The sequence below is a fragment of the Leopardus geoffroyi genome, chromosome X, assembly GCF_018350155.1.
Source record: "Leopardus geoffroyi isolate Oge1 chromosome X, O.geoffroyi_Oge1_pat1.0, whole genome shotgun sequence".
In the NCBI taxonomy this organism is placed as follows: Eukaryota; Metazoa; Chordata; class Mammalia; order Carnivora; family Felidae; genus Leopardus; species Leopardus geoffroyi.
The window spans coordinates 37,693,357-37,710,611 of record NC_059343.1 but is presented as its reverse complement, the minus strand read 5'-3'; positions in this window follow the sequence as shown (position 1 = coordinate 37,710,611).

Sequence of the window (17,255 nt, the reverse complement as noted above, 5' to 3'; positions counted from 1 at the left end):
GTGCACACACAGAGGGGAGCGGCAGAGAGAGTCGGGGACAGAGGATGCAAAGCCGTCTCCTCACTGTCAGCACAGGTCCCGATGCGGGGCTCAAACTCATAAACCGTGAGATCATGACCTGAGCCGCAGTCGCATGCTTAACCAACTGAGCCCCCCAGGTGCCCACTGTATTCTACCTACAAAAAACACACTTAAATATAAAGACACACAAATGTTAAAAGTAAAATGGTGGGAAAATATATACCATACTAACACTACCCAAAAGAACACTGGAGTGGCTCTATTAATAATTACCCAAGAGCAGTGAAAGCATACATTCTTTCACACTAGGACTTGTATGTACATGTTCATAGAAACTTTATTGGTAATAGCCCAAAACCAGAAACAACCCAAATGTCCACTTACCAGGTGAATGGTTAAACAAATTGGGGTATGTATATTCATACAATGCAATGCCATTCAGTAATAAAAAGAAACAAATTAATGATACATACAACATCATGGATGAATCTTAATATAATTATGCTATGTCAAAGAAGCCAGAACACAAAAAGAATCCATAGAATGTAATTCTAAGGTCACAGTGGTGCCTTCTACCTTGACCCATTCCAGCACTCTTCATTCTTGAAGATGAATTTATGAGGATGGAGGAGGCAGAAAACAGCCGTGAACTCACAGCTAGAAATAAACATTAGGCAGATAAAAAATTACACACACACACACACACACACACACACAAAATATACAATAATATCTGTAGTATGTCTTACATATAAAATTTATATAATATATATATATACATATACATAAAAGCAAGTGAGAAAATGAAGAAGTTGGGGATAATGTACATACGAAAAACAAATTGAACCCAGATGTGAGGTTAGGAGGAAAATGTGCAGTGTAAATACAAGACCTGTGCACTCATAAGATGGGAGTCATGAACTTGGCTCTAAGCTTTCTTGTGATCAACTCAAAAGGGAAATAAGTTATTCAATATGGCCAGAAAACAAAAAACAAAAATGACTTCAGAGGTAGTACAGCAGAGGCCAGAAAGAAATTCCTTTCATGAGATCCTATAAAGAAGAGATATTTAATACAATGAAAAATATCCAAACATCCTCAGCAACATACAACAGAGCCAGTTTCATTGAGCATTTTCTTGGAATGTCCCTCAACATAAGTCAATGACATAAAGCCAAATTGTGATTCAATAAAAACAGGATTTGGGAAGAGAGGGGGTAGGCAAAAACTACACGGTCCAGGTGTGTGGCTCTCTGAAGACCTAAGTTAATCCAAGGGTAAATTTTATATCTTTTAGAGAAGTGGGAGTTTGCATGTCTCTTAATTTTCCTTCATTCGTAGAATGAGCTTTTTGATAATATTAGTTAAAAATGAAATCAAGATTTGGGCTCAGTCAGTTAAGCGTCCGACTCTTGATTTTGGCTCAGGTCACAATCTTGCGGTTTGTGAGTTTGAGCCCCACATAGGGCTCTGCGCCGACAGCTCGGAGCCTGCTTGGGATTCTCTCTCTTCTCTCTCTACCCTTATCCCACTCACTATCCTCTCTCTCTCAAAATTAAAAAAAAATGAATTCAAGGTTATATTCCTTGAATATACCTGAAGTACAGATATTCTGTGTTGCTGGTGGAATAAACATATAAAAGTTAAAAATATAAAACGTGGAACTCATGCAAAGCCAGGCGAGTACTCAGCTGCACATAGAGGTGGTCAAATATGCAGAGAAGGCCCTGAATTTTCTGAGAAATAATTTTGGGTCCTCCCTCCCATATGAATTAATAATAGGTGGTTGAGAATCAATATTCATACCATAGAACATGCACTCAGGAATTGTAGCTTAAAAAAAAATCTTCCTCTGAGAGGGCTTCCTAAGACGGTCCCTTAATTTGAGGCATCATGTCTATCAACAAATGTAACTACCAAATTAAGGGACCGTCTTAGGAAGCCCTCTCAGAGGAATTCACCATCAAATGTTAGCTGCATTTTTTAGCCAGAAGATTGTGACTTCGGGTGAGGGCATTGCTTCCATCTAGACGGTGATGAAATCCTTGATGGAATCCTTGATGATCCTTTCCTCTCCTTGCACGAGTTCTGCTCATTCTTCCCTGCAAGGTTCGTTTTGCTTTGGCCCCAAAACACGAGGTTTCTTTGTATCAGAACTTCATCCCTAATTACAGTGAATTATTAGAAACCTTAGGCCATCAATTCCAGAAAAATATTCTGAACACTCTTGGCGCTTGCTGTTATTTACTCAGTATCCTGCGAATGGTTTAGTTTATTTTCATGGTTTTTCCTCCTTTGACCTCTTCCTAAGCTTCCCTCTTGCAGCTTAGGCAATCAGCCCCAGTAGAGTAATGGGGTGGGGACACTGGTATAATTACCTGTGCTTTTATCAGCAGCACTCGTTTCCAGATTGGCCCCAATCTAAGAATAGGTTTTTCAGTTGTATACAAAAGAAAGCTTTAGGCACTTCTTGTGTGACACTCTAGCCCTGGTAGCAGTTTGGCTCTAAGGGCCCTTCCTTAGCTACTTTTGATCTGTCTCTCACGTCCAGCTCTTGCTACATCCGTAGTTGGAGATCCCTATTTGCCCTCTCTTATACATCGATGTTCCGTTCTTATGCGTCTTTGCCCATGGCTGCCCAATGCATTCACACTGCTTTCTATCATTTACAACTTTCAAATTTCCCTGGGAGCCTGACCTCCTCCGGGACTCTATATTATTCCCAACACTTCATCCCAACACACGTCTGTACAGATATGTGTAAAAATAGTACTAATACCAAGTGGGTTAGGTTGGAGCAGGAGGTCTGCACTGTATTGGCTGTGCAGCCTTAGATAAGTCACTTAGTCTGCCTTAGCCTCTCTTTGCTCATCAATAAAATGGATATATGATGCTACTTAAACTCATTGAGCTCACACCAAACTCAAGAAGTTTACAGGAAAGGGGACGCCTAGGTGGCTCAGTCGGTCAAGTGTCCGACTCTTGATTTCAGTTCAGGTCATGATCTCATGGTTCCTGGGTTCGAGCCCCACATCGGGCTGTGTGCTGACAGTGTGAAGCCTGCTTGAGATTCTGTCTCCCTCTCTCTCTGCCCCTCCCCTGCTCGCTCTTTATCTCTCTTTCAAAATAAATAAATAAACATTGCAAAAAATTTTAAAAAGAGGTGTTTACAGGAAAAAGGTTTGCAAAAGTTCTATCCCCTTTTTCCTGCATGACTCATACTGGTGTTGCCACATGTTGGTCCCCTATAAATGCAGGTTTCTTTTTATCGGATCTCCATCGCTAATTATAGCAAATTCTCCGACTCTGTAATCAGAGTGGTCACCAGACCAGCAGCCTCAACATTAAATGGGAAGTTGTTGGAAACAGAAATTGTCAGGCTCCACCCTAGGGCTATTAAATCAAAAATAGTGGGGTGGACCCAGTCATCGGTGTTTTAACAAGCCTTCCAAGGGATTACGATGCATGCTAACATTTGACGGGGTCTAATTATCTTCTGATAATTTTATTCATCTACACTTGTTTAGTTCACTGTAAATTTCTCTAGCTGCTCACTTGAGACTGGACACTTCCTGAGAGAAGGATATCTCCCCAGATATCTAACCCCGCCCCCCAACAGTCACCAAAATCTTGCTGACGGATCATTTCAACATAAATTATCTTAATAGGAGTCTGTATTACAGCCTGAAAAGATCAGTTAGCCTTTTTTTTTTCTATAAGAGCAACTGGATTCATAATACTCACAGAAATGTAGTTGATTGACCCATTTATTTTTCACAAAATGTTGAAAAAAAGCCAGGCAAGACAGTGCCAAATGGAAAGCTCAGTCGCTCAGTCGGCAATTCCTACATGCCTTTGTCTGTGTATAGTTTTCCCAGGACCTGAACGTCAGAAACTACAGTGACGGGGGAGCTGAGGGAAGGAAGGAGCAGGAGGCTTAATGAAAGAAACTCTAAATTTCTCCCAGGGCCTTAACGTTACAGTAAGTACAGTGCCCTGGGGAACCACAGTGATGAGCCAGGCTCCACAAAGTGACTGTGAAAACATTAACAAAGCCAATTCCTGTACCTATATTCTGATTTTAATTTACATTTGTTTTTCAAAGCCAGACGGAATAAAGTCAGCTAAAAAGCTGTTAGAGTCACTCTGTGGAAATTCTATAGAGAATAATCGACGCTTTTGGAGTCAAGATCATTTTAAATTCTAAATGGAGAGTCATATTTTCCACCTGATATCACTCTGTGCAAAGGTTTCTAATATTCAATGAAGTCGCTAAAAAGCAGACATTAATAGAATGAAAAATGGTGACAACCTGGTCTCTTTCAAATACGTTTTCATATAGCGCAATGCTCATCGATACTGGAGTTTTTGCTCCTACAGTGTGGTTACATAAGATAATATCAGATGCCATCATTTTTCCTCTTCTTTAAAATAAAAAGCCTAGTGAATATTTGAATATGGTTTTATCCATACACTTTGTACAGCTCACCCTGGAGTTCTACCAAATAATAAGAAAACTGTGTTCTCGGATGATCTTTCTGTCCTAGCACACTCAATGTTCTAGGGATTTCAGGTCATTTCATCTTCTGAAAGTCTAGCATTTAGAAAAATACAGTTCCCTGAAGGATTCGCAATATTAATTTTTATTGGCATCTCTGTATTTCTGGTTTAATTTTTTTAAAAAGTAGGAGAATGGGAAACTAAGAAGCAATATCTTTTTGACTTGTGTGATTACAAAAAGGTCTTACATTGGACTCGTGAGGCAAGTAAATGCAGTCTTTTCTATTATTCTGTCAATATTGACTTTTAGGAAATTGTTCATTTCAATTTAGATTTATGTCCTGTGAAGGAGTCTGGGTAACAAAACTCCAGGACCCTGTTGACTCCACACTGTCATTTTACTTTTGATTTAATATTAATTTCCTTTTCTTAATCCCATGTTGTTCTTTCTTTTTTTCCACATGCACTTGTCCTTTAGAGTCAATGTTCTTGTTTTTCAGGTTTTCCATTATTGGGAGTTGATTATTTAGTATTGAAAAACATCAGGGAGCTATGTTTTCTCTGACTATAAAAAGTTTTTTTTTTTAATTTTTTTTATGCTGACCCTTTAGAAAGATTTTCCTGAATCTTTATCCTCCAAGTGTTCCTGACACATGACACATCTCAAAAATTGCATAATGGGGGCACCCAGGTGGCTCAGTCGGTTGAGGATCTGACCTTTGGTTTCAGCTCAGGTCATGATCTCATGGTTTGTGAGTTCGAGCCCCGCATCAGGTTCTGTTCTGACAGTGTGGAGCCTCCTTCGGATCCTCTGTCTCCTTCTGTCTCTGCCCTTCCCTGCTCACGCTCTCTCTCTCTCTCAAAAATAAATAAATAAATATTAATAAAAACCCTGCATAATGGAATCAGATAAACTTTCCAGGTTGTTTTAAAAACTCAAAGAAATGAGGGAAAATGGAAAATGGAAAATTCCAAAGTGGAATTGCCAATACACTTGCAAATAACAAGAGATAAATAATTTTATAATAATACAGTCAGATTACCCTAATTTCCATACCTATGATACCTATGTCTATTGGGTCAAAATAGATTAAATGGGAGAGCTAAAATTTATACTCATGCATACCTGTTTAAACCGTATGATGGTTTCAAACTCACCTAAAAATTCTTATGGCTCTCTGACCTGTGCCCTTTCAACGCTGCCCTTCTAGAATTCAGTTCCTGTAGAGCTTTGCCACTCTAGTAATTAAGTCCAGGGCCTGGTCCTCCACCTTTTCTGCCTCACGGCTGTATATGCTACCAATGAGACCACCTGACTTAGTCATGTAGCTTTTTAATTACTGATTCATCTATTTCAGGATTGCATTGACTTTATCCAATGCAATGGCCCCCAACAGCCATCCAATCCCAAATCCTTGAAATTACTACTTCCTCGAATATCCCAAATGCCTGAGACATTGTACCCACTGGTGCATTCTACTCCATCACTATCCCACACGAGTTTACCACTGGTGTAAATTTTAACAATTATACCACCACAACATGCCAGGGGCTTTCCATATTCCACCTACCACCAGTGTTGGAAGTTGTATTGCCAGCCAGCCTGCAGATGATCCATCTTCAAAATATCATTTTAGATTGTGCTACCAACGATCACTTCCTGTATGGGCTGTCACAGATCAGATTTCCAGAGAAAAAGACTCTGAGACTCTGAGATTTGCATGCAAAAGTTTATTGGGGAATGTTCTTGGATCACATACCTGCAGGAGAGCAAGGGAAGCAAGACTGGGCAGAGGAAGAGGTTCAACTGTGATACAGTTGCCCTGGCAACTTCAGCTAATCCAATGGGGATACTCTGAAGCCAGGATGGCCTTTCAGAGATGTCCCACCTTTAGGCAAAGAAACCATGCCTTTGGGATTTTTTGGGGTTTTTTATATTAAATATAATTTATTGTTAAGTTGGTTTCCATACAACACCCAGGGTCCATCGCAACAGGTGCCCTCCTCCATGCCCATCACCCACTTTCCCCTGTCCCCCACCCCCCATCAACCCTCAGTTTGTTCTCAGTATTTAAGGGTCTCTTATAGTTTGCTTCCTTCCCTCTCTGTAACTTTTTCTTCCCCCTTCCCCTCTCCCATGGTCTTCTGTTAAGTTTCTCAGGATCCACATATGAGTGAAAACATATGGTACCTGCCTTCCTCTGCCTGACTTATTTCACTTAGCATAATACCCTCCAGTTCCATCCACGTTGCTGCAGATGGCCAGATTTCATTCTTTCGCATTGCCAAGTAGTATCCCATTATACATATAAACCACATCTTCTTTATCCATTCGTCAGTTGATAAGAAACCATGCCTTTGTATGCCAGCATCAACCAGTTATGAAATATAACCTTAGGTGATGCTGCATCTTCTGACCAGCAATAATTCCCAGACAGGGCACAGCTGTCACCTGCTAGTAGCCAACACTCCAGGCAGATGGTGGAATAAGTGATTCATTCCTTAAAGGGCATCTGGGTGGCATGGCATAGTATCCACTCAATCCACAATATACAAAGAGACCTACCATTGAATTAGCACAAATAACGTTAAGTAAAAAAAAAAAAAAAAAAAATCAATTCATAGAAAAGGAGATTCAAATGGGATATTAAACGATGCTCAGCCTTATGAGAAGTTAGGAGAATTCAGATTACACCAGCAAGATATTTTCTTTTTTTTTTTTTTTTAATGTTTATTTATTTATTTTGGGAGAGAGAGAGAGATAGAGAATGAGCAGGGGAGGGGCAGACAGAGAGAGGGAGACAGAATCCCAAGCAGGCTCCGTGCTGTCAGCACAGAACCCGACATGGACTCAAACCCACAAACCGTGAGATCACGACCTGAGCCAAAATCAAGAGTCAGACGCTTAACCGACTGAGCCACCAGTCGCCCCCCCCCCCCAGCAAGATATTTTCATATCAGATAATATATATTTTTAAAGACTGATGATATTCAGTGGCGATGAGAGCACGGTGAAGTAGACACTTCACATATTGCTACTGGGAATGTGTGTAAGAGCCTAACTGCACAAACTGGACAGTAGTTAACAGCACTGAAATTCAAAATAAAATGCCTATTAATGCCCCCAAATTAATACAGATTTTTAGATTCAATGCAATCCCAGTGAAAACCCAAGAAGATTATTTGTGCAAGTTTAGCTGATGTTTAAAATGCATATAGAAATGCAAATGGTCAAAAGCCACCAATGCCATCTTGGAGAAGAAAAGCAATAGCAGAGCTTTCATCACCAATATCAATACTTATAATAGAGAGACAGGAATTAAGAAAGGGTAGCATTGGTATAGGGATACACTAACAGACAAACAGAACTGAATAAAACGAGAAATAGATCATCTAGATTACACACATGGTCACCCAATATATAACAAAGGTACCAGTCGCTGAAATGGAGTAAGAATGGGTGGGATTTTCAATAAACAATGCTGACTCAATGAATTAGCTTTCCAGACGAAAAAAAAAAAAAAATAAATCTTGACCCCCTGTTTCATCCTCTATTGAAAAATGAGCTCCAAATGGGAGATAAGGCAAAGCAATAAAGTTTCTGAAATAGCACTATCCAATAGAACTTTCCACATGTAATTGTTGAGTAGTTGGAGCTGGACTAGTGTGACTGAGAAACTGGGTTCTTCGTTGTACTTAATTTCAATTGATTTCAATTAAAACAGCCGCATTTAAACTTGCGGTTCCATATTGGGTGTTGCGATTCTACAAGATAACATATGAGAATATCTGTGATCGTTATTTGATGTGTTAACTTGACTGGGCTGGATCACAGTTTCAAGGGAGATGCTCTGGCAAGAGGTGAGGAACGGAAGGGAGGCAACACCCCTTTCGTGGCACACACAGACCTGATGTGGGTGCTGCTGTGAAGGGATTTTGCAAATGTGATTCAAGTTCATAATCGGTTGACTTTAAGTCAATCAAAAGGGACATTTTCTTTGTGGGTCTGATTAATCTGTTGGAAGACCTTTAATAAAGGGCTTAGGGCTTTCCCGAGCTCAGAGTTTCCATACAGTGCCTGGGTCTGCAATGGCTCTCCTGTCGTTCCCGGATCTTCCTTCCAACCTGCCGTCTATGGACAATAAGCTTTACTCATGCGGTGCTGTTCCCGCCTGCTGGTGATCTTCCCATCCTGCCTGTCTGCCTGCCTGCCTGCGGCTCATGAACTATACAGCCCATGCCTGTGGGGTGCCAGCCTGCTCATGACCTTGCCTTCCTGATTGCCTGCCTACAGATTTGGGGCTTGCTTAGCTAGCCCCCACAAAATGCACTAACAATAAAGGAAATGATTGGCTCATTGTACTCCATTAAAATTAGGAACTTCTCTTTATCAAAAGACTGTATTAACATGGTGAAGCAAGATCTGGACTGGAAAAAGATATTTAGGATATATACGTATGTATATACATATGTATATATGTATATACATATACATATGTATATATGTATATACATATATATTCTGAACATATTTATATAGTCTGAACATTATTTTAGAAGTGCCCTCTGGGGCGCCTGGGTGGCTCAGTCGGTTAAGCGTCCAACTTCGGCTCAGGTCATGATCTCGTGGTCCGTGGGTTCAAGCCCCGAGTCGGGCTCTGTGCTGACAGCTCAGAGCCTGGAGCCTGTTTCAGATTCTGTGTCTCCCTCTCTCTCTGACCCTCTCTTGTTCATGCTCTGTTTCTCTCTGTCTCAAAAATAAATAAACGTTAAAAGTGCCCTCAAAGATAGGGATGTTAAAGGACTGATAAAGTAAGGTCATATGAGGGCCCTCATCCAATCTGATGCTCCATATAAGAAGAGGAGGTTAGGACATAGACACACACAGAGGGAAGACCATGTGAGGACACACGGAGAGGAAGGCCATTTGCAAGGAAAGGAGAGAGGCCTCAGAAGAGACCAACACTTTTGACAACGTCGATTTTGGACTTCCAGCCTCCAAAACCGTGAGGAAATAAACTTCTGTTGTTTAAATCAAAAACCAAAACCTCCAAAATCAATAAGAAACTGAAACTCATTATCTTCTCTTATTTTTTATGAATAAAAGGCCTTAATGGAAATTTCACAAAAGGAAATATCCAAAAAGCAGCCAATGAAAAGGTGCCCACCTTCAGTAGTTACCAAAAAGTCTACAATTGGAACCACCATGAGATTCACATCAACCAGGATGGCTAAAATGAAAACAGAACCCACAACAATAACAGCAAAGTTTAAAAGCCTTATAACACCATGTGTCGATCAAGGTGGGAGGCCACTGGTTCACTCAGATGCTACTGATGAAAGTACACATGAGTGTATTTACTTTGGAGATCCAAGCAGAAAGGGTGTGTGTGTGTGTGTGTGTTCAACTTATGAATTCTTTTTTCATCTATGATTAGTGTTTTTTTCTGTTCTGTTTCGAAACTGCCAATTCCAAGGTCATATATTCATATACTCACAATATTCTCTTACGCATTTTCCTATGCTTTAATATTTAAATCTGTGATCCATGTCAAATTAATTTTTACCTATGTGAGGTAGAGATGGCCAAGGGTCACTGTTTTTCCATACAGATATTTAATTGCTCCAGACCCACTCATTTCTTGTTCACTGAAAAGACTCCTACTTCCTCCACTGAACTGCATTGGTGTCTCTAGTTCTTTATACCTTAAACTAGAGTTAAAAAGAAAAGGAAGGGGGGCTCCTGGGTGGCCAAGTTAGTTACGTGTCTGACTCTTGACTTCAGCTCAGGTCATGATCTCACGGCTCGTGGGTTCGAGCCTCACATGGGGTCTGCGTGGACAGTGTGGAGCCTGCTGGGGATTCTCTCTCTCCCCCTCTCTTTCTGCCCCTCCCCTGCTTGCTCTCTCTCTCTCTCTCTCTCTCAAAATAAATAAAAAAAAAAACCTAAAAAAAAAGAAAAGAAAAGGAAGTTGCATGAAAAGATACATAGGATTATTCCGTTTTTTGAGTAAAAGAATAAAATAAGTTTGGATATTTTAATATGAGCATCTAGAAAGGTACAGAAGTTATACAAGGAACTTGTATATTTGACATTGGTTACCTTGAACAGGGTTGGAGATGGAAGGGATGGAGGGGCAGATTATGAACTATGTCCTGTTATGTCCTCTGTATTATTTGACTTGTTATGTAATGTTTTTTAACTCCTGTAACTTACAAAGGCTTTGATAAAATGGTGAAGCAAGATAAAGCATCCGTAGAGCAAAACAAGGAGAGTAATCGTTCCTTTTTTTCAAATTTCTCTTCTGGCCCCGCCATCGTCTCCCTTTTATCAAAGATGTTTGTATCTTTGTCCTGATTGCTGCTCTTAAAAAGTGTGCCATCAAGTAGTGGGACCACATTATACTCATCTTTCCAATCCTGGTGAAGGCCTTTCCAGTACAATGGGAGGTTGTAAGCAGATGGGAGACAATGAGCAAAGCAGGGGTTTCGTCTCAGTTTGGCTCCTTAGGTGACATTGGTGAATTAATTCTTTTATGGTAAATAATTATTTCCTTTGCATGAATGCTAGATCATTATGTGGCTCCCTTTCATTTTAAAATCTCATTATTAATAGGAATACAAGCCTTTTAAACTAGATACATAATAAGATGAGTTCAAAAGGCTAGCTTTGAAAACTAGCTCAGCCATTAACATGGACTGCACTTCTTATATTCTGAAAGCCATGCTGAGGATTCATCTGTTTCTCTCTTTTAACTTTTGCATCTAATTAATCTTTGTCTGAAGGGCATGTTCCTGGTATTCACAAGCATGCCTCAGTGGTGCTAATGTGCAGCAGAGTGACCTTGAGTGAGAAAACAATTTTCACCCAATCATCTTCCAGCCAATTATCTCCAAAGGTACAGAGAAGGAGTATTTATTATGCTCTCCTCTCTCACAAGGGAAAAACATCGAAAAATTAATTGTGTTTCCCTTGGAGAGATTATAAACCTTCACATAATATATTATGAAAGGGCAAAGTATTGTTGACGCGATTTTAATATACCTTGGAATTTTCAGGCAGCCCTGAGGGGATCTCCAAATACTGTTTAGTTGTCTATAATGTATGCTTGGTAAACAGGAAACTCCTAGAACAAGGACCTAAGTGCTGAAATGAGAGCCTTTTTTTTTAAATACATATGGAATTTTTACATGTGAGCGGAGAAGTCATACTAATGCGCACTTAACCAAGTGGCATCTGGGCCCCAAAGAAGGAACACAAGGTTTGCAAGAGACTTCTCCAAAAAATTAAAAAGGTTTCAGATCAATAAACGCCAACACCTATAATGCTATGCTTTTGTCTTAGAAGTGATGCCAATCACCAGGAACACAAGAAAGTAGGAAAAACTTGAAAACTCACAGCCTGGTGAAAATTGTTTGGGATTAAGAGAAAATTTTAAAACCTATTTACAGGACCACAGTCAAGTCTCCAAAAGCAGAGTTAGATCATGAAAGGTCCTGAATGTCTTGCTTTGCTGCCAGTGTTGTGTCCATATGATTGTGTCATGTGGTTTTTTTTTTCAATGTTTGTTTATTTATTTTTGAGAGAAAGAGAACACGAGCGGGGACGGGGGCGGGGGGTGGTGGGCAGAGAGAGAGAGGGAGACAGAGAATCCGAAGAGCCCGGACTTGAGGCTCGAACCCACGAACCATGAGATCATGAGCTTAAGTCAGACACTCAACTGACTGAGCCATCCAGGCGTCCCAGTGAGATACGTGCTGTAAAAGATGGTTCAAAGGAAAAATATCACATAAATATCTCTACAAATGCCCCAAAAGAATGTGATAAAATTCCACATCTTCTACTGCTAAAACTCTCAGGGAAAAAAAAAATCATAGGAATATTTATATTGCATTTACACTTTTTATGGAGCATATTCTTTAATAAATCCAAAGCAGAGAGTACAGGGAGGAAGTAGTTGAGGTTGGAAATTAAAGCAGGGGTTATATCATGGAAGTTCTTGAATTTCTTGCTAAGGAATTACACATCATCTTTTGCAGGTAAGATGAGTCCAGACAGGGTTGCAACATGATCAGATGGATGTTTAAGAAAAATAAATCCATCCAGGGAGAAATGCTATGAGTATCTCTATACTTAACTAGGGGGCGCCTGGGTGGCTCAGTCGGTTAAGCATCCGACGTCTGCTCAGGTCATGATCTCAGGATCCATGAGTTCGAGCCCTGCGTGGGGCTCTGTGCTGACAGCTCGGAGCCTGGAGCATGTTTCGGATTCTGTGTCTCCCTCTCTCTGACCCTCCCCCGTTCATGCTCTGTCTTTCTCTGTCTCAAAAATAAAAAAAAAAATTAAAAAAATTTTTTAACTTAATTAGAATAGAGTGATAATACATAGCACTTATATAATATATGAAATATCATTGTTTTATTATGTTAGGTATTGTTTATCATATTGTATTATATTATGCTACATTATATTGAAATTATATAATTAAGCCTGTATATAGCAATTAGTAGGAACCAAACACTATTCTAAGCATTTTTTGATACTTTTAACAGTTTTTAATGAATTTCATGCTGACAAAGCCCTATGAGGTAGTGTTATTATTGCCATAATATTCAGATGAAGAAATTAGTACTAAAAATTTAAGTGGCTTGCACAAAGTCACAGCGTGTAAGTAGCAGAGCCAGAATTTGAAGGAGGATAATTCCTTACATGATGCATATCTCAAACCAAAGGCTACCATCATGCTTAATAGCAAGAAACTCAATAAATTCCCAATAAAGCAAAGACAAGGCAAAGATGCCCATTATCATCAGAGATATTTGTTCCATTCTGCAAGTACAAGTCAATACAAGTAGATAAGAAAAAGGAATCCGAGGAATCAATATTGGAAAACAGAAGGTAGAATTTTTTTTTGCCACGATTTTGTGAGTGTAAGTTTTGAAACCTTAAGCAAGAAGGAAAATTAGCAAGGAGACTATTCACAAAACCAGTGTAATTAGTACACACACACAAAATGTTAGCTGTCTTTGCACAAATGCAAGTCGCTTAGAATTAAATCAAAATAAAACATAAAATACAATAAATCACTTAGAAAACACTGTTTAGAAAATGTCACTGACATTGGAAAATGTCAGTGCCCTTTAGGCAAAGACCATCATGAACATACCTAGAGGTGGACAAGTTAAGTTTGTTGCTCATTGTTGCGAAGGAGAATGCAGGATGCAGGCCACAAGGGATGATCTCAGCAAGACGGTGGTAGCAGGGACTTACTACACGATTCAGGCTTGCGTCTGGGGCTTCGGGATAGAGTCCAAATGAGACTTTGCTCAGGATTGCATGCTGTCTGGAAACGAGGGTAATTCTGTGATTGAGTATCTTAATCAATCTCTAGAAAGAGAGGAGATTCAAGTGAGGCCAAAGCTCTAATTGATAAGGAAACAGCAGTCACTCATGCTGGGTGGGAGAGGGGTCCCTTCTGTGCTTTGGAAGAGTTTGTGTTTCCGTCTGCGTTCAGACATGATTGCAGAGTGGTCTGGCCTTTGTCTTGATCGGGGTTGAAATTGTTGTTGTTTACACTCACCAGGAAAGGGCCAAGCCAGTTCCCGGATGTCAAGCACTGCTTTCCTCTTTCTCAAAAGGAATAAAAGATCTCAAACTGTACAAGTTAAGACGCTTGGGGGAAAATTTAACAAAGAGGGGGATGTATGGTTTTTGCACTTATTTCTGTGTGGGTTATGTTTCACAATATTTACTTTAATAATATATTTCTTTGATGTAATTTGAATGTATCAAAATTGAAATAATTTATTTAAAAATCTACTTCCTCAAAAGAACTATGATTCATAAATAGCAAATATATAAGGAGAACACAGTCTGTATTAGTCAGGGATCTCCAGGGAAACAGAACAAATACAATATATATAGAGATATATACAAGAAGAAATTTATTATAGAAATTGGCTCATGTGGTTATAGAGGCTGAAAAGTCCCACAGTCTGCTGTCTATGAATCAGGAGACCCATGGAAAGCCAGTGGTATAATTCAGTCTGAGTCTGAAAGCCTGTGAATCAGGAACTCTGATGTCTTAGGGCAGGAAAAGATAGACATCCCAGCTCAAGAAGAGAGAAAAAGAATTTGCCCTTCCTTCACTTTTTTATTCTATGTGAGCCCTCAATGGATTGGATCATGCCCACCCACACTGCTTTGGGTGGATCTATTTACTCAATCTACTGAATCAAATGCTAATCTCTTCCAGAAACACCCTCATGAGCACAATCAGAAGTAATGTTTTTAACAGCTATCTGGGCATCCATTAGCCCAGTTGACACAAAATTAACAATCACACAACCTTTCTTTATAAAGGCATTTATGATTACATTTAGCACCAATGGAATGATCCAGCATCCTTATAGAGAGAGGGAGAAAGAGATTGGACTGTAGAAGAGGCAAGGATGACAAATGAAGCAAGATGTTGCATGGCTGACTTTGAAGATGGAGAAAGGGACCATGAACCAAGGAATGCAGGCAGCGTTCAGAAGCTAAAAAAAAAAAAAAAAGAGAGAGAGAGGGAGAGAGAAACATAGGGTGCCTGGGTGGTTCAGTCAGCTAAATGTCTGACTCTAGATTTTGGCTCAGGTCATGATCTCACTGTTGGGGGTTTGAGCCCCTGCACCAGGCTCTGTGCTGATGGTGTGGAACCTGCTTGGGACACTCTCTCTCTCTCTCTCTCTCTACCCCCCCCACCTCTCCCACATCTCTCTCTCTCTGTCAAAATAAATAAACCAGAGAGAAAGAGAGAGAGAATGCAAAGAAATGGATCCTCCCCTAGAGTCCATACCTTGATTTCAGCCCATTGAAACTGATTTTGGATTTCTAGCCTTCCAGAAGTGGAAGAGAATGAATGTGTGTTGTTTTAAGCCACCAGATTGGTGGGCATTTGTTACTGCACCAAAAGGAAATAAATACAGAGCCTAAGGAGAGTTTCTTAAAGGAACCTATAGCCAATAGAGCCACCATGCTGCTGAGATGGCAAGTCTCAATTCTGTTGCATTTAAAAACATGGATATTACCATTGTCCTTGGTGAGAGCCTTTTCCATCGAATGATAGGAACAAAAGCAGATAGAAGTGCCTCGAGAAAGGAGTGGGAGATGAGGAAAGCTCTCCTATGTTCTGGAATCACCACTGGAAAGAAATGAACATCTGAGGTAGCAGGGAGAATTATTTTCCATTCTTGCTATTCTGTAGTGTTAGACCGAATAATGTGTGTCTTTGGGTTAAAAAATAATTAAAAATGGCTAGCTTTAAACAGTATAAATGAAAAAAAGAAATGTCATTAAAACAGCTAAATGAAGAATAGATAGGATAGGAAAAATTTGAAGGCAGGGAGGTCAACTAGGCGGCTATAACAATAGTTCAAGTGAACGGTTATGACCTTAGTTGAGGTAGTAGCTTTGACGGTAGAAAAGAAGGATAAATATGAGAGACATTAAGGAAAAGGAATTGCTGGGGCACCTGGAATTGCTCAGTCGGTTGAGTGGCCCTTGATTTCAGCTCAGGTCATGATCTTGTGGTTCATGGCATCGAGCCCCGTGTCAGACTCAGTGAGTGCTGGATTCTCCCTCTCCCTCTCCCTCTCTCTGCCCCTGCCCTGCTCTCTCAGTCTCTCTCAAAATAAATAAACTTAAAAAAAAAAAAAAAAAGATGAGGTATTGCTGTGGGTGGGAATGCAAACTGGTGTAGCCATTTTGAAAAACAGCATGGAGGCTCCTGAAAGAGTTCCAAATAGAACTATCCTGTGATCCAGATCAGTATTTTTGTATCCTTTGGGTAAATACATGCTTTTTACCCAAAGGATACAAAAATACTTATTTGAAGGGATACATGCATCCTGATATTTATAACAGCATTATGTACAATAGCCAAATTATGGAAAGAGCCCAAAGGTCCATTGACTGATGAATGCATAAAGAAGATGTGGTGTGTATATATATATATATATATATATATATATATATATATATATATATATAATGGAATACTACTCAATGATCAAAAAGAATGAAATCTTGCCATTTGCAACAACCTGGGTGGAACTAGAGTTTATTATGCTTAACAAAATAAGTCAGTCAGAGAAAGATACATACTATATGATTTCACTCATGTGGAATTTAAGAAACAAAATAGGTGAACATACGGGAAAGCGGGGGTGGGGGGAAGAGAAGAGAAGGAAACAAACCACAAGAGACTCTTAACGAGAGAGAACAAACTGAGGGGTTGATGGAGGCAGGTAGGTAGGGGGATGGGTTAAATGAGTGATGGGCATTAAGGAGGGCGCTTGTTATGATGAGCACTGGGTATTTTACGCTTGTGTTGAATCACTAGATTGTACACCTGAAACTAATATTACATTGTATGTTAACGAAGTGGAATTTAAATAAAAACTTGAAAAAGAGAAAAAAAAAGATAAAAAAAGATGAGGAGTTGGTGGTACTTGATCACCCATAATGTGAGTAGGGGCAAAAAGAAGTGAGGTAGCCTATTTTCTTGCTTGAGTGACTGAGTAGGAAAGGGTAACATTTATCTCCATAGAAAACACGAGGCCCAGACAGTCTGCATTATTCATTCTCATTTCCTGTGGGTTGATCTCCTTTTCTCCATTAAGTTATAAACTCATAATGTTTAGTGTTTAATTTACATATTCTCTGCCGTTTACCCCAAGTTCCTGAGCCAGGA